This window comes from Peromyscus maniculatus, chromosome X (genome assembly GCF_049852395.1).
Source record: "Peromyscus maniculatus bairdii isolate BWxNUB_F1_BW_parent chromosome X, HU_Pman_BW_mat_3.1, whole genome shotgun sequence".
Classification (NCBI taxonomy): domain Eukaryota; kingdom Metazoa; phylum Chordata; class Mammalia; order Rodentia; family Cricetidae; genus Peromyscus; species Peromyscus maniculatus.
The window spans coordinates 125620659-125648092 of record NC_134875.1 but is presented as its reverse complement, the minus strand read 5'-3'; the positions used below and the strand labels follow the sequence as shown (position 1 = coordinate 125648092).

Sequence of the window (27434 nt, the reverse complement as noted above, 5' to 3'; positions counted from 1 at the left end):
CGCTTGGTAGCCCAGGCTGGCCTCGAACTCACAAAGATCCACCTGGCTCTGCCTCCCGAGTGTCAACTCAGCTTTTAAAAGTCTATGAATTGAAATAATTACAAAATGCTAAGAGCTAGATTTCAAATGATGAGTAAAAGCCCCTCTGCCTTGGTCTGAAATCCTTGATATTTGAAACACATTCAGCATTTGTAATTTGAAATAAATAATTCTCTACTTAAAAGGTCATATATCTGAAGTATTAAAAAATGTAGAATACATTAAACTTTAGCTATTTGTAATGAAAGTCGGAGGCAAAACCACTGCTGGAAAAACTAATACTAGTTTCCATGGAATTTTTATGTCAATAATCACAACTATGTACAATTTCCAAAAGCCATTATAAACCACTCCAGCCACACTGACCTGCCATAAATTGTGTATAGAATTCAAGAGAACAATGTTTTAAATAATTGGATGAGCTGGGAAATTGCTCATTTCTTGACTTGATAATGGGAGACAGTGAGTGAGGAAGGGAATTTAGGGAGGATTGGAGAATGAAGGTGAGAAGAGAAACCACACCCCCAACTACATTGCTGAATGAAGAACTCTAGCATGAGAACCAGGGAGTTTCCACAACCAGGTGAGAATTGGACTCAGTTTCCTTCTAGCAGAAGAGTTCTTTATCAACTGTAAATGCCACTTGTGGTAGAGGCTCTAGTGACTGAGAACTAACACCTTGTTGACATGGGTTCAATGCTTGGGTTTTTATAATTTTACCTAATCTCCATAGGACTCAATTTCCTCATTTTAAAGGCAGAGGAAATCATAGCACACTTCCAAAGGCTATTGTGACAATTCATTGAACTATGTATTTAAATGTCTTACTTTCCACATAGAAAGTGTTTAATAACATAGCAATAGACATTATTAAGAAATTTCTGGAATTAAGGTTTCAGGCACTTAATCAAATACAATTAATTTATTACCTTTGTGTGTTGGTAACTTCTTTACATTATTTGAAGTGGGTAGGACAGGGATGTAGCACGTTCTGAAGGACTGAGTTAGTATTGGGTGGGGTTGATATCTTAGACAATCCTGTTAACTACAAACCACTTTGCAAATGTTTAAGTTTGGGTAGAACACTGAGATTTTGCAAAAACTCTGTCCTTTCTTTATCAAACCTCTGTGTATTAAAATGAAATGAATCATGTGGAATTTTTGATTCATTTACACTTAGTAAAAACCTGTTGCTTTAGCTAGTATTTGATGTTCAAGAAGTTATTGCTTCCCATCTTCTTTGTAACTTACCCTTTGCTTTATTCTTTTTGGAAGTTAAGTTATGTGGTGATTAGTGTTAACATAAAATAAGCTTGCTTTACTTTAAAGACTGAATGCTGCAAACCAGGTAGAAGTGATGTCTTCACCATCACCAATTGCCTCCTGATGAATCCTGCTACCTTCTTCCAGCCAGGAACTGGTAGAAATTGGGTCAAATCCACTTAATATTATTGTTTTGGGGGATGGAGGCAGAGTCTCACGCTATAGCCCTACAATTCACTATATACCAAAGGATGTCCTTGAACTCATGATAGTCCTGCTTCAGCCTCTCAACTGCTCTGCCCAGCTTCAGTTACATAATTATTATTTTCACCAATATTAACAATTTGTTGAGCATTTAATGTGTGATAGGTACATTCAATTACATTTGAATTCTTGAAACAATTCTGTGATGTAAGCATTATTATACCCTTTTATTGGTGAGGAAATAAGCCTATAAAGTTTAAATAATTTGCTCAGGATTGCCCAGCTTGTATATGACAGAACCAGATTTTGAACAAAGAACCTGGAGTCCATCACTTTGTGCTTCATCTATCTGTGCCTTAAATGACTGTAGTCCTAGAGATCATCCATATTCTGTATACAACACTGAGTTAAACCAGGACCTAATTATAAAAGCAGGAAGCAAAGATATAAAGAAGGGAGAGTGTTAGGATGGCCTAGCATCAATCATATTCTTCCAGACCCAGTATTGTTTCACAATTTTAATGATAATAGTTGATAGTGGTAAGAAACTTGTAGTACAGTGTGTGGGATGGATGAGGGTAATTCTTAAGTGCTGACACTAAGGACTAGACTAGTGGACTATAAATATTTTAAAAGAGCTTCCTGTGCCTCTGCTCTAAAATTAGCCATTTTTAGAATTAAGTTACAGATAGTCAAGAAGATAAGCAAGCATGTATTCTCTGAATAAGAATTTAACTCTGAGAGATAAAAAACCCAATGACTAGTGGCTTGAATATACAAAGTTATTATCTGAAAAAAATAACTTATAGTAGCTCAACAAAACATTATAGTCTGAAATAGCTATGTTAAAAGAATTAGGCAACATGGCCAAGGAGAATTCATTTTAGGAATGTGGAGTAGCTTACCACCCTAAAGTCGATTAAAAGAGTGAACTGTATCAATGTAATAAAAGTCAAACCACAAAATTATCTCAATAGACTCCAAAATAGCAGCAATTAAAATTCAATACCACTTCATGATAAAAATATTTAATGAGCTGGGAGTAAAAGAGCATCTTCAAATCAAATAAACAATAAAAAACAAACAAGAATACACAAATAATATACTAAATGGTGAAATTATCTATAGCTATGCCAAAATGAATTCACTAAATCTCATCTAAGTAGTGAAATGATGAAATTTCATCTAATATAATGAACAAGATGTGTTCCATTTGCATCACAACTACTTTCTCTTCTAAAAAGTTGAGTCAGAATATTTAGGGAGTAGAAAGAATGAAAAGGTATCAAATTTGGACCAGAACAAATAAAGCTATCTTTGTTTGCAGGTGACATGATCTTATTTATAGAAAATTCTAAGGAATACACTACAAATTCTACTAGAGATAACAAATTCATCCTGACACATGCTACAGGATCATTATAGATAGTAGTTAACTGTATTCCTATACATTTACAAAATGGAAAGGTACAGAAATGAAATTATGAACACAATTACACTTACAATACCAACATAATAATAAAATCCTTAGGAACAAATTTAATAAAAGAAAAAATCTTGTAACAATATTATTATAATCCCAATACCAAGGAAACTGAGGCAAGAGAATCATAAGTTAAAGAGCTAGTCTGAGCTACATAATGAGTTCAAGGCCAGCCTGAACCACACAATGAAATTCTGTTTCAAAAACACAAGGCCTGGGATGTAGCTCGGTGGTACAGCATTTGCCTAGCATGTTTCAAGGTCTTAGATTCCATCCCCATTAGGACTCACATAAAATTTCTAAATAAATAGAAGGGCAGTCCATGTTCACTGGTTGGAAGACTTAATGTCATCAAAATAGCATTACTTCCCCAATTGATCTACAGATTACATGCAACACCTACTGAATCATAGCTGGATTCTTTGTAGAAATTAATAAACTGATCAGAGATTCATATGGAAATTCAAGTGACCAAAAGAAACCAAAACACTCTTAAAAAATGTAGCACCACCATTTAGTGGAAGAAAGACATCCTTTAAACAAATGGTGCTGAGACAATTGGAGAGCGACCTGCAGAAGAATGAATTGGAACCTCTTTCTCACACCATAATTCATTCAAATGGATCATGTTGTAAATTTTAGCACACACTTCTTAGTACACTGTTAAATGCACAAAAGGAGGATGTTTTCATTAAAATTAAAAACCACTTTTATCTCAAAAGACATGATCGGGAAAGTTAAAAAAAAGATGATTCACAAAATACAATATTTGATATAATATTTTAAAGTAATATTTCACTGGGGATTTGTGTCAAGAACGCATAAAGAATTCATAGAGTTCAACAATAAAAATAAAAATAACCAAATTTAAAGTTGGACAAAATATCTAAATGGACATATTTTCCAAAGAAGATACATTATGCTCTCCAGCCATTTGTTCCTTATCGTCATTCATCAGAGAAATACAGATCAAAGCCACAATTAGTTACAAGTACACACTTAATAGGTTAGGCATACTGTTTTGAAATGGAAAATATCAAACACTGGTAAGAATGTAGAAAAATTCTATCCTTCATACTCTGCTGGGAGAAACATAAAATAGCAGAACTACTTTAGAATGCATTTTTGTAGTTTCTTCAAAAGTTATATATAATTTTAATTAACCATTCTTCCCCCAGGTATTTTCCTAAGATAAATGAAAATATACTTTGCCACAAAAAAACTTATGCAAAAAAGTTGTCTGCAATGATACGCATGAAAGTCAAAAGTATAATAGAAACAAACCAAATTTTCATCAAGTTATGAATGGATAAGCAACTGAACATTATTGAGCTATAAAAAATAACTAAATATTTATATGACTTAAAACATCTTTAAACCTTAAAACTATTATGCTAGGTGAAAGAAACCAGTCACAAAAGACAGAATACTATATAATTATGTGTACTTGAGACTTCTACAACTAGCAACTCTGTAGAACATAAAGTAGATTAGTGGCTACTAGAACTTGGGGCTGGTGGATTATGGGGAATTGAGCAGAGTGATAGCTAAAGGGCACAAAACTTCCCTTTGAAATAATGAGCATGTTCTAAGTTTAACTGTGGCAATGGTTATGCAACTCTGTGACTATTCTGAAAAACATTGACTTGTGTGCTCTTAATGTGTGGGTAGTATGGCACAGGAAGCATATCTCAACAAAGCTGTTACTAAAAGAAAAAGAAAAATTATAAATTAAAAGGTTATTTGATCTGGATATAGAAAACAGAAGACTGTAAGGGTCAGTATATGTTTGGACAACATGGTGCTTTATGGATATCCAGCATGGGCCAAGATGGTGAATGCTGGACATTTAGGGGCCTATGAGTCAGCAAAAAAATGGTTGACACTCAATATCCAGGGAACCCCAAAGTAAACAATCATGCAGCCAGTTTATGGCAGTAGTCACATTACTGCCATAACATATGTAGTCATACTGTAATTTATGGCAAATAGCACTTTTGTGTGGTTTCGTGTAAATATGGGTTTGAGGTCAAAGGTAAATACCTTTGCCTTTTGTAGCCAGCCTTTGTAGGACTATGTGTAGTACCTACCTGTATCTTGTGTGCCAGTCTGCATGTCTGTGCTTGTGTCCATCTGTGTGTAGCCAGTGTGTGCTTCAGTGCCTGCTGGCACCCGCCTGTCTGAGGTCTGTGTGCTGGTGAATAAAATTGGTCTTATCTGCCTATGGCTCCTTGCTTACTTATCAACATTCCTGGCTTTGGAGCATGGGTCTCATATTGATGCTACACCAGTCTTGGAGGTGGTGAAGACTGGCAAGAAAGCAATTATAACAATGGACACATGGGATGGATAGATATGGCCTTGGCCCCACTGAAGATGGAGAGTCGGGACATCAAACTAGTTACATGAAGGGCTATGCTTTTGATGAGAAGGCAGACTAGACAACTATCTATATGACACTTAAGAAAAACCACAATAAAAACTATCACAGTCTGAGCTGAAGTGAAGAAAAAGCTTCCATGGGAATTTATAATGATGAACCTGTCCCACTGTGTGGTTGAAAGTCATCTTTATACTTCTCATGCTATTCCGGAAAGCCTAAGCAAATGCATGCACACTGTGGACAGGGGTCTTTGGGGGTGAGAAAGAAAAGGGGTCACATCAGAGGCTGGGGGCCCATCTTGCCTCTCCTCAGGCCCCAGGAAGGGCCTGCCCTTCCTCTCCACCCAGCTCTTCCACTTCAGGAAGAGTGTCTCCTGGGGGAGCAAGCAGGCTGTCTTCTTCAGCCCTAACCTGGGCCTGCCTCTGCAGGGTCCAGCATTCTCGGCCTTCAGGGAGACCCCGCCTGGCCACAGCCCTGTGTTTGGAAGCCCACACTTCCTTATGAAGGACAGTGGGCACTGGCCAAGCCACAAGGCTCAGGGGACCATGAGACAGCAGGATAGGAGGAATTCTGGCTCTGAGGACAATGTCCTAGACCTCAGATGTCGACACAGGGTTGACAGGGAACACAAGGACCAGGAGGCCTTGGGCAGTGATGCCAGCGAATTCAGTGACACCTCTGTGGAGGACGGGGGCAGCATGACAGTAAGCAGTAAAGGTCTCAAGTTGTGACAAGCATGTCCTGGTTCTCTTGCCATAGCTGTGTGTGTGTGTGTGTGTGTGTGTGTGTGTGTGTGTGTGTGTGTGTGTGTGTGTGTGTGTGTGTGTGTGTTGGCAGCATGGGGTGGGGGTAGGAGATTCTGACCATTAAAGAGCAAAAAGAAGGGTCCCTTCTGCACAGCCCCCCTGTATAAATATGTACACTAACCTCAAATGACATTTTTATTTAATGGATGTGTCCTGGTACATATGATATTTGTAGGATTTTTTGTAAATTATTTAAAGTACTGTAACAGATACGTTTTGAAAATGTCATTCAATCTTTCAAGGTGTGCCTAGCTGCAATTCTCGGTGGTCTCCATGCATGTGTGAAATGAGCAAACACTTGGTTCTCACTGTCCCTGTGAGGGTCAGAGACAGAGGCTGGATCTCTGGGCCATTTGCTGGTGCAAATATTCAGACCTGGAGACAGCAGCAGCTGTCCACCTCAGAAGTGCTAATATGGCTTAGGTGTCTCAGAATGCCACTGGGACAAGGGTGCTTCATGAGGACTCTAGTCCCTGGCCAGAGGCTGTCTCTGCATCTTGTAGCCATGGCCTGTAATTAGAAAACACTTCAAAGCACAACAGCCAGCAGATAGCTAGCCAGTCATCCCGTATCTAATGTAGGAATCTGGCTGCTGGCTCTGGCAGCTCAGCTGAGCCCAGATCGTCCAGTATCCAGTTGCTGGGATATTCTAGCATCCCTATAAACCTCTTTATACTGAGAGAGCTACTGGTTTGCTTTTATTTGTGACTCTAAAAGGCGATTCCACATGTTTGTTTTGACTGTCCTGTTCTTGATGTATGTGTGGGTGAAGAGTGAGGCCATGAGATAGTTTGGTCCCTGAACACCTTAGTCACCTGTGATGGAGAACCCCAGCCCTAGAAACAGTGGAGACAAACTCTCCCCACACCAGCCCTGTAGGACTCAAAGCCCAGTTGTATGTGACCAAGGATGACACCAGCAGCCTGCATGGCTTTCTGCAACCCTGCCTCTACACAGGAGAAAGAAGGGCCTGGCCAGTGCTGAGGCCAGGCTGCAGGCAGCAGCGTTGGGTCCTGGAAAGTTAGCCAAAGTGATACTGCCTTGGTGCGGAGGTGCCAGTGGCAACTTGGGGCTGAAGATGTGCTGGACCCGAGATGTGAGGATTACATCTGTGTTGTGGTTATCTACCTGAGTCATGTCACTCCTGAGTCATGCAGCTCAGTATACTGGGTTGTTGTGGCTCTACTTTGTGGCTGAATTCTGTCAGTATTCTAACATGGAAGTGAGTTTTCTATTTTATGCACCTGGGTCTTAATTGCAATTTACTTCTGTGCCCAGATGCAGACACATACTCCCATCATCCTCAGTGTCTGCCAGGTTGGAGCTGTGATGTACACAGGGCTCTGTGGTCCTGTCTCGCCCCTGAATGATCTTGATCTGTGTATAATAAATTCCATGTGCATATTATAATTGCTTATGTATTTCTGGGAGAAACAGCTTTATGTCATCCATGTTCCCACTTTATAAATTTTCAAGGGTGCTTTTAACCCTTGAAAACAAAAGCATCATTTTGTTTTTGTTTTTGTTTTTGTTTTTCGAGACAGGGTTTCTCTGTGTAGCTTTGCGCCTTTCCTGGAGCTCACTTGGTAGCCCAGGCTGGCCTCGAACTCACAGAGATCCGCCTGGCTCTGCCTCCCGAGTGCTGGGATTAAAGGCGTGCGCCACCACCTCCCGGCACAAAAGCATCTTGTTTTGTACTTAAGACCCATTGGGTTTTTGTTTTCATGTTTCTAATGAATAAACCAAGTACTATCCACAAAAAAAAGAAAGAAAAGAAATGGAAAAACCACAATGAAAACTGTCACAGTCTGAGCTGAAGTGAAGAAAAAGCTTTCTCGGGAATTTATAATGATGAACCTGTCCCACTGTGTGGTTGAAAGTCGTCTTTACACTTCTCATGCTATCCAGGAAAGCCTAAGCAAATGCATGCATATACACAAACACATACATACAAGATCCCTGTATTCACTGCAGATACAGCTGACTCAACGCAAGTTGAAGGACACAGGGTCAGAGAACCCTATTCCAATTACAAGAGTGGGATAGAGAAACTGTTCTAGACACCCAGGAGAACTTAAATTTCTGTAATTGGAGGCAGGAGGTTAGGAATAAATGAGCCCATATGTGAAAACTTCAAGACAGTGCTTAATAATTTGCTGTTCTAGAAAGTCTAGCATCTTCTTGAAGCTATTAAATAGGGAATGATGGGATTGCATTTGTCTATCAGAAAGTAAGCTCTTGGTGGTGGTGAGGAAGGTGAATCAGATTAGGCTGGCTCAAGAAGAACTAACAAAAAGCTAGTAATGGAGATTAAAGTGTGATAAAAAGGTTTTAGGGAATAAAACTAAATTAGTGGCAGTTGGGTGGATCTGGGGAGCAGACTTCTTGTATATAGATGTGAAAATCTGATGGCTGTAACACTCATTACAGGGTGGTTTAACTCCAACTCCATTAGAGCAACAGTTCAATTTGATTGATATGGTGACATTAATTTAGGAATATTTAACAGTGAAAAAGATAGTTTTATATATAATTAAAATATTGTGCTTGAAAAACTAAATAGCAGTTGTAGTGATTATTGGTCCATGGAGAAATAATAATGAAAACTAGAAATATGGGTAGCATCTGTGCTCATAAAATAAATAAGGAGACCATGAAGTAAGGAGGAAGATGCCATGGGAGAGGGGATTGGGAGGACTTACAGGGGGAGTCGAGGTGATTATGACCAAGATACACTGCATGCATGCATGAAAATTTCAAAGCCATGTTTTTTTCAGAATATAGAAAGAGGCTTTATTTGTGAGGAGCAGGAACTTAAATCAAACAAGCCAAATCCCGAGTCATCATCTGGCTCCTCAGACTCCTTCATGTATCGTTTTTCTTGTCTGCTGCATCAGGGGCAGAACCAGTGGCAGGAAGGGCAGAGCCAGGTGCAGCATTAACAGCCACAGCTTCACCAGCCAGCACAGTGGCGAGTTTGTCAACACCCTGGGCAATGCCATCTTCAATATTTTTTCCATTTAACCCAGTAATGACCTTTTTGAGCCCGTCATTGTCCACATCCACTTTCAGACTATCTAGGGTCTTCTTGATATTTTTGGCAGAGGGAGAGGAACTGTCCTCGAGGGTGGCCAACAGGTAAGAGGCTATATACTGTTTGTCTGTGGTGGACAGGCCTCATGTGTGTGACCTCGGTGGTGTCTAACTTCTTTTGATTAATAAATAAAAGTTTTAATGAGAAAATATTTAACTAACTAATAACTTATGCCACATATGAAAATTTATGAGATAAGGCAGCATGTAGAGAAAATAATTGGACCTTCAACCACAAACATATGAAGAAAGATGTCTGAAAATTGATCTCAGAAAATCTAATTACAAAAAAATGAAAAAAAAATTAGACTAGTATCGAGTCTATTGGAATAGAGAAAAATATAGAGAACAAAAAAACCAAATATGGCTTTTTGAAAACACAAATAAAATTTAGAAACTTCTAAAGAAATAATAATAAATGAAAAGGAACCCTAGGAATAAACAAGGGATATTTACTACAGTGTGTGAAGCAGAAATTGCTTTAAAAACTGAACAAATCAACAAAAAACTGCAGTTTTAGTTAGATACTTTGAAATCAGCAAGGATTGTGAACTTAATAATAGCATCAGCCAACTTGATTTAATAGAACATTCCACCCAACAACAGTGGAACACAGATTATTTTCAAATGTCTCCAAATACTTACCAAACAAACCTCCTCAAATATTTAAAGTTGAAGGCATATGACATTTTTTATTTCATGTCTGTTGTTGTGATTAAAAAAAAATTAACCTGACAAAAAGTAACTTAGGGAAGAAAGGGTATATTTGAGTTCATGATTCCAGGTTAGTCTTATCCTAACAGGGGAATCAAGACAGTGGGAATTTAAAAAGGCTAGTCCAAGCAGAAGGGAGAGAATACTATAAATAAGAGCAGAACTAAATGAAATTTATGTAAAAACAAACAAACAGAGCATGGGAAGATGGCTCAGTGGGTAAGTGTGTCTTGGAGGGGGGGGCGTTGCGCTATGGAGCCAGGTGCTAGTAAAGATGACCCTGAGGGCAAGTGTAGAGGGTGGAACCCAAGTTGTTTACAAAAAGTTATGATTGGAGCTTCAGGCCAAGAGAGATGATGTCAGTACATGATTCCCTCGAGGACAACACTGTAAATACTGTAGACTAGGGGCATGATTGGGTAACCTTTAAGCTGATTGGCCCAATGGGCATCTACCCTCCCCAAGTCTTGTTTACTTTATGCTTTAAAAGAGCTTGCTGTTTCTAAATAAACGAGTCCTTGCTTGAATTGGCTCCCCATTGCTGTCTGATTGTCAGGGGTTGGGGGGGTGGGTGGAGGGATGGGCTGGGGACCAGGCAAGTGGCACACTTACCTTTCCTCAGTTCCAGGTTGTCCCTTCTTGGGACACCTAAGTTCCCAGTGGGCCAGGACAGGTAAGAGTGTTTGCTGTGCAAGCATGAGAACTTGAGTTCATATCTCCAGCACCCATGTAAAAAGCCAGGCATAGTGGTGCCAGCCTGTAATGCCAGTACTGTTAGGAACAGAAACAAGAGGATCACTGAGGCTTGCTGGTTGCCAGCCTTACTTCAGATTCAATGAGAGACCCTGTCTCAAGGGAATAAGATGTTGAGTGATAGAGCAGGACACAACACCTGCACACACAAACAAATCATAAAGTAGAGAATCTTTCTTTGAAAGACTGATAAAGTTCTAGCATAGTTAACAAATTTAAAAAGAGATGATATAATCACCAGTCACAGGAGCAAAATTGGTCATTGCATACAGCTACTGGTAAAGATAACAAGGCAGTATTACAATTACTTTATGTACATAAAATTAACAGTGTGGACTAAGTAAACCCATTTTTCAAAAACTGAAATTACTCCAAACCCAAATTAATGAAATAGATCATCTGAATGGTCCCACACCAATTAGAAAAACAGAATTGACAACTAAAAAGCTTCCCCAGAAAATAAATCTGTTCAGCCAGGTATTTTCACTGAAGAACCAGGTCTTAACCTTCAAAATGGAGTTCATGAAAGTTTCTCTCCCAGAAAATAAAAGGCTCACTGACATGTATCCTAGCTTGCTTCTCTGTTTCTGTAAAAAAAAAAAAAAAAACCAACACTGAGGAAAGCCAACTTGTGGAGGAAAAGGTTTATTTCATCTTGCTAATAATACCAGGTCATACTCCATCACGGAGAGAAGTCAGGACAGAAGCTCAAAGAAGAAACCTGGAAGCAGGAACTGAGGCAGAGACCATGGAGGAATACTGCTTACTGTATTGTTCTCCATAGCTTGTTCAGTCTTCTTTCTTATACCATCTAGGACTATGGACCCAGAGGTGTTACCACCTACATTCTGTTGAGCTCTCTCACATCAACCATCAAACAAGAAAATGCCCCACAGAGTTTGCTGTAGGCAATCTGATGAAGGTAATCCTTCAGTTAAAGTTCTCTTCCCATGACTCTAGTTTGTGTCAAGGTGATTGAAAATAAAATTGGCCAACACAGGTGTGATAGCAGCCCTTATATATTGAGGGAAAGCAACTGAATCTAATTGGACTTGTGCCTCACTCAATGGAGGAAATTCATGCCAGATGCTAATAACCCAGCAAACTATTCGTGGGTGATGAGATCATGGACTCTAAAGAAAAATCTACTACTGCCATTTCCTAAACTAGTAAATACATTCTAAAAAGCTATCATTATGCTTACAGGGAAGTGTGGCTCTTAATTCTCATCAAAGAAGCTTCTTTTTACAGGAAACAGAAACCATTACAAAGAGCTACAACTGGTCAAAATGCAGACAACAACTGACTGTGGGGTTACCACAACTGACTGTGGGGTCCCCAACCCCAGTAGAAACATCTACAACACAACCCCTAAACCTAAAGTTCAGGAAACATTGTAAAAGCCAAAGTACTATGACATCTACTTGAGATAGTGTCTTCTGTATACAACAGGGAAACTATATCCATGAAATTCCAACAAAATGACTGCTTTAACAAGGCCTGTACAATGACAAAACCAATTAACATGCCATCATGGATGTGAGAAGTCACACAGGGCCCTACCCCTAGAAGAAGAGCTACAAACAATTCATGGCTGCTAGGAGAGAGTCTTCTCCAGGGACAAGGTCAGTGATAGGGTTTTGCCCCTTTAGAATCCTCTGTCTGGGATTCCTCTGTGGGATAGTTTCTCTCTGTCACGGGAAATTTTAGCTCAAGGGCTAAGGCTTGTTCTTGCACCTGTCATCACTTCCTCTAACCCCTTTTGACTGCTTCTATTTTACCCCTATAGTTGAAAATCCCAAAGCAAAATTTCAAAGGTGGTTTAGGGGTGCTAGGGTCCCATTGTTTAGAACACATTAAATGATGGAGTCATCACCTAGCAAAATTTGATCCTTGGAAATGTTTAAATTGCCAACTTAATCTCACACATGCTTTTTTTTTTAGTGTTTCAACTTTTACAACCCCCTATGTGACATGCTTTAACTTCCTGGTTTTACCTTTTTCTCTTTCCATTTTGTAATAATTCTATACTTTTAGTGCAAAACTATTTTATCATGAAAAATTCATTTTCATCCAAAAAGATTTTGTCTTTATCCTTTTCCCCTTAACTCCCCAAGTGTATTTTCATACCTGCAATATTATATTCTTTCACCTACTTGGTTTCTGCTTGCCTTATTTTTAATTATAAGTTTCTAAATCTAGAAAACAATTATTTTTTTCTTAACAAAATGAAGTGACTTTGAACTTAATGAAAATTAGGGGTGTTGTAGAATATTATTTTAAGGTGTGTTATATTTGTTTATGTTGTGGAACATTTGTTTAAAGATGTAAATAAAGATGTGTAGCATCTTTTATGTTGCATTTGTTTAACTCTGTGAAGCTGTGTTACTTTGCCTGCCTAAAACATCTGATAGTCTACTAAAGAACTAAACAGCCAATAGCAAGGCAGGAGAAAGCATAAGCAGGGCTGGTAGGCAGAGAGAAATAGAAGGAGAAATCTGGGAGGAAAAGAAGAAAGCAAGAGAACAAGGAGAGGAAGATGCTAGGGGCCAACTACCCAGCCACACAGCTAGCCACACAGCTAGCCACAGAGTAAGAGTGAAAGTAAGATTACAGAAATAAGAAAAGGAAAAAGCTTCGAGGCAAAAGGTAGATGTTATCCCATCTACCTTTACAGATAAGAAATCTAGCAAGAAACAAGCCAAGTTAAGGCTGGACATTTATAAGTAATGGTAAGTCTCTATGTGTATTTATTTGGGAGCTGGGTGCCGGACCCCCAAAAGAGTAAAAGAGTAAAACAACCAACAACAGAGGGGTGCTGTATTTGAAGCCTTTTCTATGTTTTCTACATAGAGTGTATTTGAAACATCAGCTATAAATATAAACATAGGCAGAGCATGTTTCCAGTCCTGGAGACATTTTATTTGCTCTTACTGCCAAAATAGAAATTAACTTATTTGTTAAGGATTTATCCAAGCCCTGTGAGAGAAAAGAAATTTGGCTGATTCTATGGGAGCACTCAAACATCATAAGATCATTTTATATTTTCTGAACAGTATATGAGTATAACAAGCACACATGTAGACAAACAGTACATACACCTACACAACTATGTATAATGTAGATTGAAAACACTTAAAGATTCTTTAGCTTTCATTTACATTGTTCATCTTTTTAGTGTCAGATAGACTATTAATCTGAGGACTTCCTCCATAGCACTAAGCAGTCTTTAATCCTTTATCTGTACATCCAGTGATATGACTTATAGTAGAAACAAAGTAGAAATTTTGCACCTCAAAGACATAGATAGCTTAGTGAGTAAAGTACTTACCATGCAACATGAGGACAGGAGTTTAATTCCCAGAGCCCACATAAAAAGCTGGAGTATATGTGTGTATATTTGTGTGTATGTATTTGTACATATGTTTCTATGTGTGCATGTTTGTGTATGCGTAGGTGCTTATGCACAAGTGTGCATACTTGTGAAGTAGCTACGGACCTGATATTTTGGTTTTGGTATGTAGATCACAACGAACTGCTGGGTATCCTGCCATCTTCCCTCCCTCAAACATCAGTTCTGATCATTCTGTGAAAGTGGCTTTTAAATTTAGAGTAAAGCAGATTCCTTCTATGTGTGAGTGGGCCTAATCTATGGATGGATTGAATAAATCCAAGAATGGCTTCCCTCAAGCATGGAGAATTCTATCATAGCCTCTTTGGACTTAGATTGAAAACCTTCCCTAAGTGTCCAGCTTGCCACAAGCCTATTCTTCAGATATTTTTATTAACCAAACTTCTACAATTGCATAAACCAGTTATTTAATACCTCTCTTCTCTCCATCTCATAGAAAAGGGTATAGTTCTAGTTATAATCTGTTTATGTAATTAGTTTTCTTGGTTTTCAACTATACATCTAGTTAGAGAACTCTGAATGACAAAACCATTAACCAGCAAGAATTAAGGCCAAGCTTTTCATTTCTATGTTAAAATCCTTGACACTTTGGAACCTAGTTTTAGTGCTTTGGTAACATAATTTCTGTAAATACTTATGTAAAGCTCTCAACAAATATGTATTATACCAGATAGTCGTACAGGTTGTAGAAATGTAATAAAGGAAGAAACCTCTTGAGAAGCAAAGTTGTTTTAAATAGGGCAGGGGAAGATTTCTCAGACAGGGTGGAATTCGTGCAGAGACTGGGGAAAATGCACAAAGCAGCTAACTGAAGTTGTGGGAAGAACTGTTCCAGGCTGAGGGACAAACATTGCAACCTCTGTGACACCTGATAAAATATAAATTCATTTGTCTCTTGTGTCTTTCCACTAGAATGTAAGATCCTTGAAGACAGAATATGTTTTCCCCTACTGACTCCACAGCATTTAATACAGTGCTCAGTGCCTGGCTGATACTCCTTCATCCTTTGTTGAGAACTAGATGAATAAATTGTTCCTCTTGTTATAGTATCTGACAAATTAATTGTCATTTATATGTACAACTGTATTATACATCATGTAAAAGTGAAAGAACTATGTTTATAATATGAAAATATAATATTAAAAATAATATATGCTTAATGGTAATATACATAAATATCTAAAATGTTTAAAAATATAATTTTATATTCACTATAGTTAAATACGTATTTAGTACCATACTGTGCATGGAAATCTTGTATAGCAGCATTTGAGGAATATAATAGGAATTGTATGTTCCAAAAGCATTTCCATCAATAAAATTATAAAAATCATGTGTTCTTTCCATAAGAAAGCAGCTGCTGAGTAACTAAAATGCCATGAAAAAAAATCAGAAACTTAACATGTACTAAAAGGCCAGCATGCAAACACCTACCTTCAGGGGTTCACAATCTTGGGCCAAATCTGTTTTGTGTTTTTGTATGGTTCTAAAAACCTATTCAGTTTGGTTTGTTTGGTGTGTGTGTGTGTGTGTGTATGTGTGTGTGTGTGTGTGTGTGTGTGTGTGTGTGTGTGTGTGTATTCAACGGGAAGGAGAGGAAGTAGAAGGAGAAGGGGCTAGAGCAGTGGTTCTCAACCTGTAGGTCTCAACACCTTTGGGGACTGAATGACCCTTTCACAGGGGTTACATATCAGATATCCTGCTTAACAGATATTTACATTATGACTCATAACAGTAGCAAATTGCAATTATGAAATAGCAACAAAAATAAATTTTTGGTTGGAGATAGCCACAGCATAAGCAATTGTATTAAATAGTTATAGCAATAGGAGGGTTGAGAACCACTGGGCTAGAAGATGTAGCAGAGGAGCAGCATAGAGGCTGTATGTGACCAGCAAAGTTTTAAATACTTGCCATGTAACTCTACACACACACACACACACACAAATTGCTGAGCACTGCTATAGATATACATGTGTTCATGTGCTAGCATTGGTGTAATAAAGTACCACAAACTAACAGCTTAAACAACTGACACTTATCTTACAGCTTTAGAAGCTAAAGAGCTGAGTTCAAGATATGACATTGGATGGGAAAGGAGGTAGGGAGGACCTGTGAAGATTTGAAGAGGGGGAAATGTGATTGAAATATATTGTAAGGAAAAAATTCAATTTAAAGGATATCTTCAGGACTGGGACTCGCTGAGAGCTGTGAGGTGGGGAATTCACTTGTTCCAGTTCCATACATTTGCCTACAAATTTCATGATGACTATACCATTGTGTAAGTGGACCACATTTTCTTTACAATATTCACTCCATGACCCTCCCTTACACCATGGTGGTTTGCTTTTCATCTTTGACATTTCTTGGTTTGTACATTGTGGCCTTCATCTTCCCATGACATTCCTTCTTTGTGTCTTTATCCAAGCTTTCTTTTTATAAACATGCCAGTCATAATGGCTTAAAGGCACACCCTACTTCACTATGCCCTTCATCTTAACTCATTACATCTGTAGCAATCATATTTTCAAATAAATTCACATTCTGAGCTACTGGAAGTCATAACTTCAACATGTTAATTGAAGAGGGAAACAGAATTCTATCCATAACCATATGTTCCAAATACAAAAATATAGCTTAAACATATGTGAATAGTTAATGAGAGTCCGAAACACCATGGGGATTTTTATATGAGAATTGAGAGTTAATAACAAAGTAGGGGAGATAAAGGAAACATCTCTGCAATGGGGCTCCAACAATATCTTTAATTTTGTTTTATTTTATATGTATAGGTATTTTGCCTGCATGTATGTATGTGCACCACTTGTATGCCTGGTGCCTGTGGAAAAGAGAAAAGGGTATCAGATTCTCTGGAACTGGAGTTTCATGGTTGTGAGCCACCATGTGAGTGTTAGGAATCAAATCTAGATCCTCTTGAAGAGCAGCCCAGTGTTCTTAGCCACTGAGTCATCTCTCTATCCCCCCTTAACTTGTTTCTTAAATGAGCAACTGTTATGCCATGTTATGCCCAGATTGTGACCCCCCAAAGAGACCACCGAAGACATTGGATGTCCAGAATGCAACAGCAAGGTTTATTCTGCAGATACAAGTCTAGCTAGACAGGGGACTCATTCCTACACCCAACACAGTGAGGCAGGGAGGAGTTCCTCTTTCTTTGTGTGGCTGGCTATTTAAAGGCAAAAACCACAAGCCCTTCGGGGCGGGGGGTACAGGGGTTTGCACAGGTGCAACTCGGATTGGTTTATTTTTATCTCTGTTCTCTTTTAATTGGGTGAGGGTATGTAACCTTTGAATTTACTGGTTGGTGGTTACAATTATCACTTTGGGGGCTGTCCAGCACAAGTCCCAGGCTTTGTCCTTGAGCCGCCATGGGGGCTGGCTGGCCTAGCACGTCATGCACATAACTCTAAGTTGGTGAGGGGCCCCAGACAGTAAACATCTGGCTGACCTTTGAGCAGTCAGAGTACGTGCAGAAAGGGAGCTACTATATCTTTTGTTCACAGCCCTCCCAAAGACTGCTTGCTCAGTCTCAGGAAACTGAAATTGAGGCCTGATCTCTGAGACAAGACTGAGCAGCCTGTTATGGCATCTGCTTGGTCCTTTCACAACCAAGATAGCAAAATAACTTTAGCTCTTAGTGCTAGGATTACAGGAGTATGTTCTGTTATTTTCTGAACGCTTTTTTTAAAAAAATATTTTATGTATCAAACCCATGAGTCATTTCTTCTCTAAGAAGAAGCTACAGTGGGACTGATACACTATGTCCAATATTACAGGAAGGATGCCAAACCATTAGAATAGATCACTGTATTTTATGTTAAAATGAAAAATAGTAGTTGGTTTGCTTTCATTAGACTTGTTATTTGTGAAGTTTTTTTTACTCTCTCTCTCACTGAATGTGTGTGTGTGTGTGTGTGTGTGTGTGTGTGTGTGTACCTGCCATGGTGCATATTGGAGATACAACTTGCAGGAGTCAATTCTCTCTCTCCACTTATGTGTCCCAGAGACTGAACTCAAGATGGTCAGGGTTAGTGGAAAGTACATTTGTCCACTTAGGCCTTGCTTCTGTTATTTATAAAACATCTCTATCAGTATGATCACATTTGGTAGATTCAGATGTGTCTGTGATGTAAGGTAAGTGGGGTCTGGGACAGGTCAAAAGAGCATCCAGGTGTACTTTTTGATCTACTCTTCCAATACAATGATGGTAGGGACACATAAGAACTTTAAAACATGTTTCCTCCTCCCTTCTGACTTTCTGTTCTCCCTCTCTTTGAACCTTCTCTTGTCTTGTAAGGTTCAGTTCATTTAAATCCAAGCATTGCATTGGCTTTCTACCCAGTACTAACTGCAAAAAACTTATGCAGAGACCTGGTGGGGCAGGGGCGGGGGAAGGGGGGCACTCAAAGTCCAGCCTTACTTCATCAATAGCTAATTGCTTACTCTTGGACAAATTCCTCAGCCTTTATGTTTTCATCTAAGAAATAAAAGATCTCTCAGATCTAAACGTCTAGAAAGACAAAGGTGATGTGTTGTGGAATATTATTTTAAAGTGTGTTGTATTTTATCCTACTGCTTTTGTTAACAATGCAAGGATGTGTTACAGGTTTTTTTGTTTTGTTTTGTTTTGTTTGGTTTGGTTTGGTTTTTTTTTTATTAAATAAAATTAACCAGTGAGCAGGAGGCTGAGTCAGCAAGTAGCTGACAGGAAGTGGTAAGGAGGAACCACATGTAACTAGGGTTCTTAAGTGTGGACTAAGCAGAAGGACCGTTGAGTTTTTTTGGACTGGCCAGCAAAGGGAGAAGGTTGGATTGCTATTCAACCTCTCTGAGTAAGCAGAGTTCCACCTCAACCTTTGAAGAGGGAGTTCTTTGGAGGGCTAGAGATCTAGATAAAGTTTCCCTTGATAGCTTTGAAAGAGTCTGTGCCTGAGGGAAAGGAATTCCCTTAGGCTGTGGCCCTTGTAGCTGTTGGTAGCTGCAGAGTTGCAGTCTCTGATTAGGAAAGCAGTTGCTTAAGGGGCAGCCACTGTAAATAACAAAAACCAGCTAAAACCAGCGATGAGTGGAGCAAAATATAGAAATGTTACAAAATTAATGAATACAGGAAAATTTTATTTAGACAATGCATGTGTTTTCAATTCTGTGATCTGTTCAGTAGTTGATGTGATTGTCCTTTACTCAGATGGGAACATAATTGCCTGTTTATCCTGGCATCATGTAGATACTATGTTAACCTGACTGATCTATGCAGCTTGCAACATAACATTCTCCACACATTAATAACTTTAAAGGTCCCTTTGACGATGATGTCACTTGACTCCTAGGAAAAGAAAAACTAAACAAAACATAATGAAAGTGCCAACTGAAGTGCTCATCCCTGAGCCTTGAGTATGGTTCTAGCCTGAGCTTCACTTGATGAACACTTGTCCCCTTAACATATGCCTTCAAGAAACAAAGTCACACCAAGTTGTACAAGTTTTTTGGAGAATTTTGTGGAACCACAGGGAAGAATGAGGTTGGACAACACACTGGATCTTATGTAATTGTTCCCAGTTGGAACCATGCCTCCTCTGAGACTTATCTTTGAGTTTCCAACCACTGGTTTTATCTTCCTACTAAGCCCTTCCTCAATGCTTGCCACTTGTTTTTCTATGGAGTAGATTCCTCCTTTAGTGAGAGACGTGTCTTGGAACCCAATCTTCCATGTGTGTATCATTATCCAAGTAATACCTCAACAAAATTGGGTTCTGCCTCTTCTAAAATATCCCTCTTCTAGACATTGAGATAAACTACAGGCAGAGATCTCTAGCCTATCAAAGGCTTCGTCTGATGCACTGCTGGTTTTACTCTAATGTCAATCAAAGGATTGTCTCCAAAAACCATGGTCCTTCTCAGGCACCAAGATTATGAACTGACACCAGAATTGTCCTGGACCCAGGCCCCTAACTCCATCAAAAACCGATCTTCTCAGAAAACTAGCCTTCTTACTCTATCTAAAATTCATTGGGAAAAGCTACTTAACTGAAAGGAAAAATCAGAAAGTGGGTAACATTGTACAAGTATAATTTTCTGAGATTATTAGACACTTTTTCTTTTGAAATGAATAAATAAAGGAGAGAGGGCCAGAATAATACTGGCACAGGTTTTACTTTTTAAGGTTTGAATAAAATTAGCATAATTTCCCTTTTATTAAGCTACAGCAGATAGAAAGCACATTATAGACACTGTAGGTGGAGATGTGGGTGGACACATAGGAGGAAAAATGAGAGAACACTGAGAATACAGCTGAAATAGTGAGCAAGTAAGATGAGGCATTGCAGCAAGGATGGGGATAGAGAAGGGAAGTCTGTTCACAGATAAGGGCATGGAGCAGAGAAAACAGACAGACTGTTTGGCTGAGCTAAGAGATTGGGGTACCCCGGACTAAGGGAGTTGGGTACAGGCAAAAAAAAAAATAATAAAAAACACTTTATTTGCTTGGAATTTTAAAAATTATGCCTATGTTTAAAGGGAAGAAAACACAATAACATTCATTATTTTTAAAAAAATCTAGTTTTATTCACATTAATTGTGATGGCATTAGAAGCTATACAACTCAGGACACACAACATGCTACCATTTGATGAGGAGCAAACTGATTGCAATAGTGAATATCAGGTTTAATGTTCTTTCTGCTCTGCTTCCCCAAAGCTTAGGCAGCAAAACCCTCCATCTACACCCTGACTGCACCACTCATTTTACAAATGAGGAAAGGAAGGAAGGCTCAATGAGGCTGTGCAAAGACAGTGATTTTTTAAAGCACTTTTTAAAAAAAACTTGCATATGTGTGCTCACATGCATATGTGGATGTCATATGTGGATGCTGGTTCTCGCCTTTTGTCTTGTGGGTCTCAGGGATCAAACTTGGGCTGTCAGGCTTGGCAGCAAGGGCCTTTACCTGCTGAGCTATCTCACTGGCCCTAACAAAGTGCTTAAAGAATATATATTAGAACCTTGAAAGGTAGACAACAAAATTTCCATATATGATTTCTGTTGAAAGTACTCTGCTACATGACACAAAGCAGAGAATGAATCAAGAACCAGGGATTGAGGAAAGCTTTATAGTTTCAAACGTTTGTTTGCTAGTAGATGAATATTTTTTTTTATTTCCTGGCTTAACCTATGCTAGGCACACAATTTAGGTAGTACATGCCTCAAAAGCTCAGAGAATTGTCTGTGCAACAGTTTCTCTCCCCAAAGCCTTTGAAATTAAATTCCCAGGTCTTGGCTTTAAAACGAGCCAAGAGATGTCATCCTTCTAGTTGGCTTTCTATCTCCACCTCCCTAGCCTTGGCTCTGTCTGTAGCCTCTCTCTACATTCAAGATCTTTCCCACTTTCCCCCACACTCTTTCAATTCAACTCCACCTTTCCCCCTCCTGGATATTGCATACATCTTAAACCACTCAGTATATTGTAACAATATACTGTAAACTAGGTAGTTTATGAACAACAGAATTGTGTTGCTTACAGATCTGGAGAAAGAGAGGCCCTAAACCAAGGCACTAGATGATCTGGAGCCTAGTAGGGCCTGATCATCAGACTATGACGTCCATATTTCCTCATTTGGCATGTAGTGCAATCAAGCTCCCTCGGACCTCTTTTGTAATGGCACCAATTCCATTCACTAATTAAGTAATTAATCTCCTGAATGTCCCACCTCTTAATGATATTTCACTGGGGAATAAAGTACATGAATGGTGGGAGAACAAACTTTCAGACCATAGCAATATCTTAGAAGTTGCAGATAGCAACTTGCTGTATGCAGGCTATCCCCTCATTATCCTCTCTGGAGGAGATCTGGTTGTGTTTAAAATACCTTGCCTGATACTGGGCTTCTCTCAGCCACTTTATCTTTTGACGCTCATTCATTGTTCATATCAGGACACTATTTCCTTCATAACATGTATTACAGATTAAATCAATTTTTTGCCTATTTGTATCTAAATTTTGTTTATGTTCCATCAGGGCATTGACTATGTTTCTCATGGTTTTTGAGAATTAGTAACTACCTATTTTTAACATATAGTCAGCACTCATGAGTTCTTTAAGAATGGGTTTGTAATCTAATGGAGAGTTAGACCGTTCATAGCAGCCCTCCAGAACCACAAATTATCTATACTCATAGACCAGAAAAAAACATCAATAACCACCTAGATTCAGGATGCTGGCTCAGTCATAATGTTGTCTTGACTATTATCAGGAAAATTTCACTTTCCAACCCATAGCGGAGTAAGTAATAAATGCCAGTTCTTCACATTTTCTATCCTGTATTTTTTGTAACTCTTAATTTTGTACTCAGCCATGTCTTATTTTGGTCAGTGTTTGTCCAAGTAATACCAGGACTCCTCTGAGCCTACGACTTGAGATTTTTCATTAGATGTTTTGATTAATGCAAATATAAGCAATTTTTGACACAGAAGAGATGAAATAATCACCAGCAATTCTCAAATCTTAAAAATTGTGTAGATTCCTGCAAGAATGAATTAAATTAATGAAAAACACCTGAACTGATAACTACATGAATGACTATTAAAATGATTAAATATTATATAAATGCCTTTAATAGATAGTTGGTTTCCAAAATAGGAATCAGCAAATTTTCTGTAAAAAGCAAGATCATACACAATTTATGAGCCAGGCATTGATGCTCACATCTGCAATCCCAGGACTGTGAAGTGGATGGCAAGTTCTAGGCTACCTGGAGCTACAGTGAGACCCAATGTTATCCCTCAATTTTTTTATACTTTCTGGATCATATGAGCTCTGCCATGCTACTCAATGCACAGAAAACAACAATAAACAACACATAAGTTCTTTTCTAATAATATTTATTTACCTAAACAATGATCTGGATTTAACTGATGAACTATAGTTAGCCAACCTTGGCATAAAGCAAAATTAACAAGAATACAATATAGGGTTCATAATATTCATAAATGGCACAACAGATACCAAGAAGAGTTTTAAGATTGAAGGGAAGAACTGAAAAGATGCAACAGTGTAGCGCCCACACTACCACCCATTCACCATGTCCGAGGGAAGGGGCTGAGAATTTAAAACAGAGACAAGACAGTGGGACATTCATCTCAGTAGAATGCCAGATTGAAGGAGGGAAGAGGCCTTAAATACAGGCTTACAGCACAGTGGGAGAACCCCGGAGGGCAGAAGTTCACTACAGATGTTTTACATTCTTGTATCCTAGCTGTTTACACCAAATGCAGGATACACAAACAAGGAACCTCTGATAGGCTGTTCAGGAGGAAGGAAACCCTCAGGGAATTAGCATAGGGAGGACATCTGATCAAGGTCAGCAAGCAAGGCAACAGCTACTCAAGGAAGTGGGTGTGTGTGTGTGTGGGTGTCAGGCCCCAACACAACAGTGTGGCTATACTACATATGGAAGGATATCAATTGACTGTAGACTGTGATAGCGAAACATCATAGCCAAGTGAAATAAAGTAGAATCATAAAAGTACTCAATCCAGCCGGGCGGTGGTGGCGCACGCCTTTAATCCCAGCACTCGGGAGGCAGAGCCAGGAGGATCTCTGTGAGTTCGAGGCCAGCCTGGGCTACCAAGTGAGTTCCAGGAAAGGCGCAAAGCTACACAGAGAAACCCTGTCTTGAAAAACCAAAAAAAAAAAAAAGTACTCAATCCAAAAGCATGCAAAAACTAGAAACATGCTTAACTAAGGACCCTTTTCCATTTTCATTGGCAGTGTGGATCCCACATGTGGTGGTTTAACTAGGAATGGCCCCTATAGGCTCATATATTTGAATGGTTGATCATTAAGGTGTGGTGCTACTTGAGAGGGATTAGGAGGCGTGGCCTTATAAGAGTAGGTCTGGCCTGTTGGAGGAAGTGTGTCACAGGGGAGGGGGATGAACTTTGGGATTACAAAAGCTCATGCTAGTCCCAGTGTCTCTCTTCTTCCTGCTGCTTACGAATAATGATGTAGAACTCTGAGCTACCTCTAACACTATGTCTGCCTGTGTGCTACCATGCTCCCTGCCATTCAGATATAGGACTAAACCTCTGATACTATAAGCAAAGCACAGTTAAATGCTTTCCTTTACTGTGGTCATGGTGTCTCTTCAAAGCAATAGAACATTGACTAAGACACCACTTTTCCTTATCCTCACCAATCAGAGTTTGCTTTTAGATTTTTTTTTAATTTTCATTTTGGTTTCTGAGACAAGATCTTTTTTTATAGCTCAGGATAACCTCAAACTCGTGGCAGTCCTGCCCCAGCTTCTTGTGTGTTGAGATTACAGATATGTGCCACAATGCTATCTATCTTCTGACTATTTAATGATCATTATCTTAGAAAACACAAAATTGTATCTCATTGAGTTCTTCATAGATGCCTTTTATTGTTGAAGTTCTCTTTTGTTCCAGGCTTGTGGAATATTTTTAACTTGGGTAGATGTTGAAGATCATCAAATACCTTTTCTATTGTACTTTTGTTTGTTGTAATTTTTTTAGTTAGCTTATAAAATAATGAGTATCATTAGGACAATTCCATCCATGTATATCATTGCAACTTGTTCATGTTTGTCCTCCAGTGACTCTATGTCACCTCCACACTGGTTTTTTCTTTCTTCTAGAAGTTGTCTTTCTATATTCATGTTATATATATGAGAGAAAACTTATTTTGCCTTTCTTCCCTCCCCACCCCTCTCTCTTGCTCCCCTTTCTTCAATCTTTCTTTTAGACCCTTTCCTCCTCAACCCTATAGTCTGCCTTTTATTTTCACATCTCCCCTTGATGCTACTGGGATTGAACCAAGAACCTAACATGCTGGGCAAGTACTGTTCCCAAGAACTACATTCCCAGCCCTCTTTTCATTTTATATTTTGAGACAGTCTCACTAAGTTGCCCAGGCTGGCCTCAAATTTCCTATGTATCCCAGGCAGAACTTGAATTTGCAATCCTCCCATATCAGTCTTCTGAGTACTTGTGAGGCAGTCTAGCATAGGGAATAGTTAGTAACCTAGGACTCCATTGGATTTGAGTTCTTACTCATACCCCTAAGATTAATCCACTTGGCATCCTGGCTCCTTTAGCTGCATGTATCATGCACACACACACTCATGTGCACACACACATGCACACACACACACACACACACACACACACACACACACACACACACACACACATCCCTCCAAACAATGCATCTAGCAACTTCAGCCCCCACCTACTTCAAGCTACACATAGAGTACTCCCTTAACAGTGGTGTAGATTTCTCCTCCCACAACAACAATTACATTTAGACAGTTTCTGTTCAAATATATTTCCACTGTATCCAGGTGGGAAAGATAGGTGACTGATCTGGCCTGAATTGCCTTCTGTTTTTATATCTCCCCTGAACACTATTGAGGTTAAATCTAGGGCCTAGCACATACACTGGGACAAAACTGTGTCTTCAAGTGAACTTTTAGAAGCAATCCCCAATGTAACATCTTATGTATATACAAAATAGGGTGTGTGTGCATATGATTAAAATCATGAACACTATGGGAAGGGACATGTACAGTGGAAAAAAATGATGGACCCAATTCATCAATCAAAACAGAATTACTTTCAGTTAACCCCCTAATAACTGAACACTTATTCCTCTTGAACTCCATAAAAGGAAGCACTAGACAACAGCCGGTGTCTTCACTCTGGCAGTGTATACTGACTAGCTCTGTAGCTTTGCTTCCCATAATGCTTCCCTGCCACTTTGTACTCCGTGAGACTGTATTCTTCAAATAAGAGATCAGAAATCTGGAAACACAGACTAGCTACCAACCATCTGAAACCCCAGGTCTCTGTCACCAGGCCCAGGCAGTATTCTTTCACTTCATTAATTGTGCTTTTCTTTTTTCTTTGAACATGTTTCTTTGAGAGAATTGGTCTGCTAAATCCAACAGCTCAAGCCCCTCTCAGGCAGTTTCAGAAGCATAACTTTTCAAGTGTTTTGTCTTTCTTGTTTCTTTCCATTTTCTGTAATTTAATGTTGGAAACTGGATATCTTAGAAAACATTTTCCCAGGTTTGAGTACTGAAACACTTCTAAAATTTGTTGTCTTTTTTATTGTTTGCTTGTTTTATGACAATAATATTATTTTAGTGAAAGATGTACCTGCCCTCATGAAGCTCTGACATTGTGTCTCAGGGATGACAATGATTTTGATAGATCTCTCTTTGACTTCCTCTTTTTGAGACTATGCTCTGATCTTAATCTCCACCAGTTGCCAACTGATCCCTTTATCATTTTTTTTTGTGTTTTGTATAGTTTATTCACTCAACTATTATACTGGAGAAAACTTATTTCATAATCATTCTGTATAATTTTTTTTATTCGTTTTACATACCAACCACAGATCCCCCTCTCATCTCTCCTCCCACTCTCCCCCACCTTCCCTCCCATACCCCCTCCTCCAATAGGGTAAGTTCTCCCATGGGGGCCAGTTAATACTGGTACATTCCATTGAGGAAGGATCAAGCCCCTCTCTGCTTTATCAGGGGTGAGCAAGGTGTCTGACCATAAGTAATGGGATTCAGAAAGCCAGCTCATGCACCAGGGATAGATCTTGATCACACTGCCAGGGGCCCCTCAAACAGACCCAGCTACACAACTGTCTCCCATGTGCAGAGGGTCTAGTCTGGTCCCATGCAGGTTCCATAGCTGTTGGTCTAAACTTCATGAGTTCCTGTGAGATTGGTTCAGTTGTCTCTGTAGATTTCCCTATTATGATCTTGACCCCCCCACCCCTTGCTCATAGAATCACTCTTCCCTCTTTTCGACTGGACTCCTGGAACTTGGCCTGGTGCTTGGCTGTGGATCTCTGCATCTGCTCCCATCAGTTACTGGATGAAGGCTCTATGGTGACAGTTAGGGTATCCACCAATCTGATAACTGGGATAGGCCAGTTCAGTCACCCTCACCACTGTTGCTAGTAGTCTAAGCTGGGGTCATTCTTGGGGAATCTTGGGAACTTCCCTAGCACAAGGTTTCTCCCTTGCCCCATTATGTCTCCCTCTATCAAGATATCTCTTTCCTTCCTCTCCCATTCCATCCCTCCCAAGCTCGACCATCCTTTTCCCTCATGTTCTCATCCTTTACCCTCTATTGCCCCCCGCCCCATCCCCAGTTTACTCATTAGGATCTCCTCTGTATCCCCTTCTCAAGGTGATCTGTACATCCCTCTTAGGGTCCTCCTTGTTTCTTAGC

The 27434-nt window shown here is 39.2% G+C and overlaps 1 pseudogene; it reads right to left on the bottom strand.

Moving 5' to 3' along the window:
• Positions 1 to 8951: 8951 nt before the first annotated feature.
• LOC102903473 (large ribosomal subunit protein P2 pseudogene) lies at positions 8952 to 12751 on the bottom strand (annotated as a pseudogene).
• Between the last annotated feature and the right edge of the window lie 14683 nt (positions 12752 to 27434).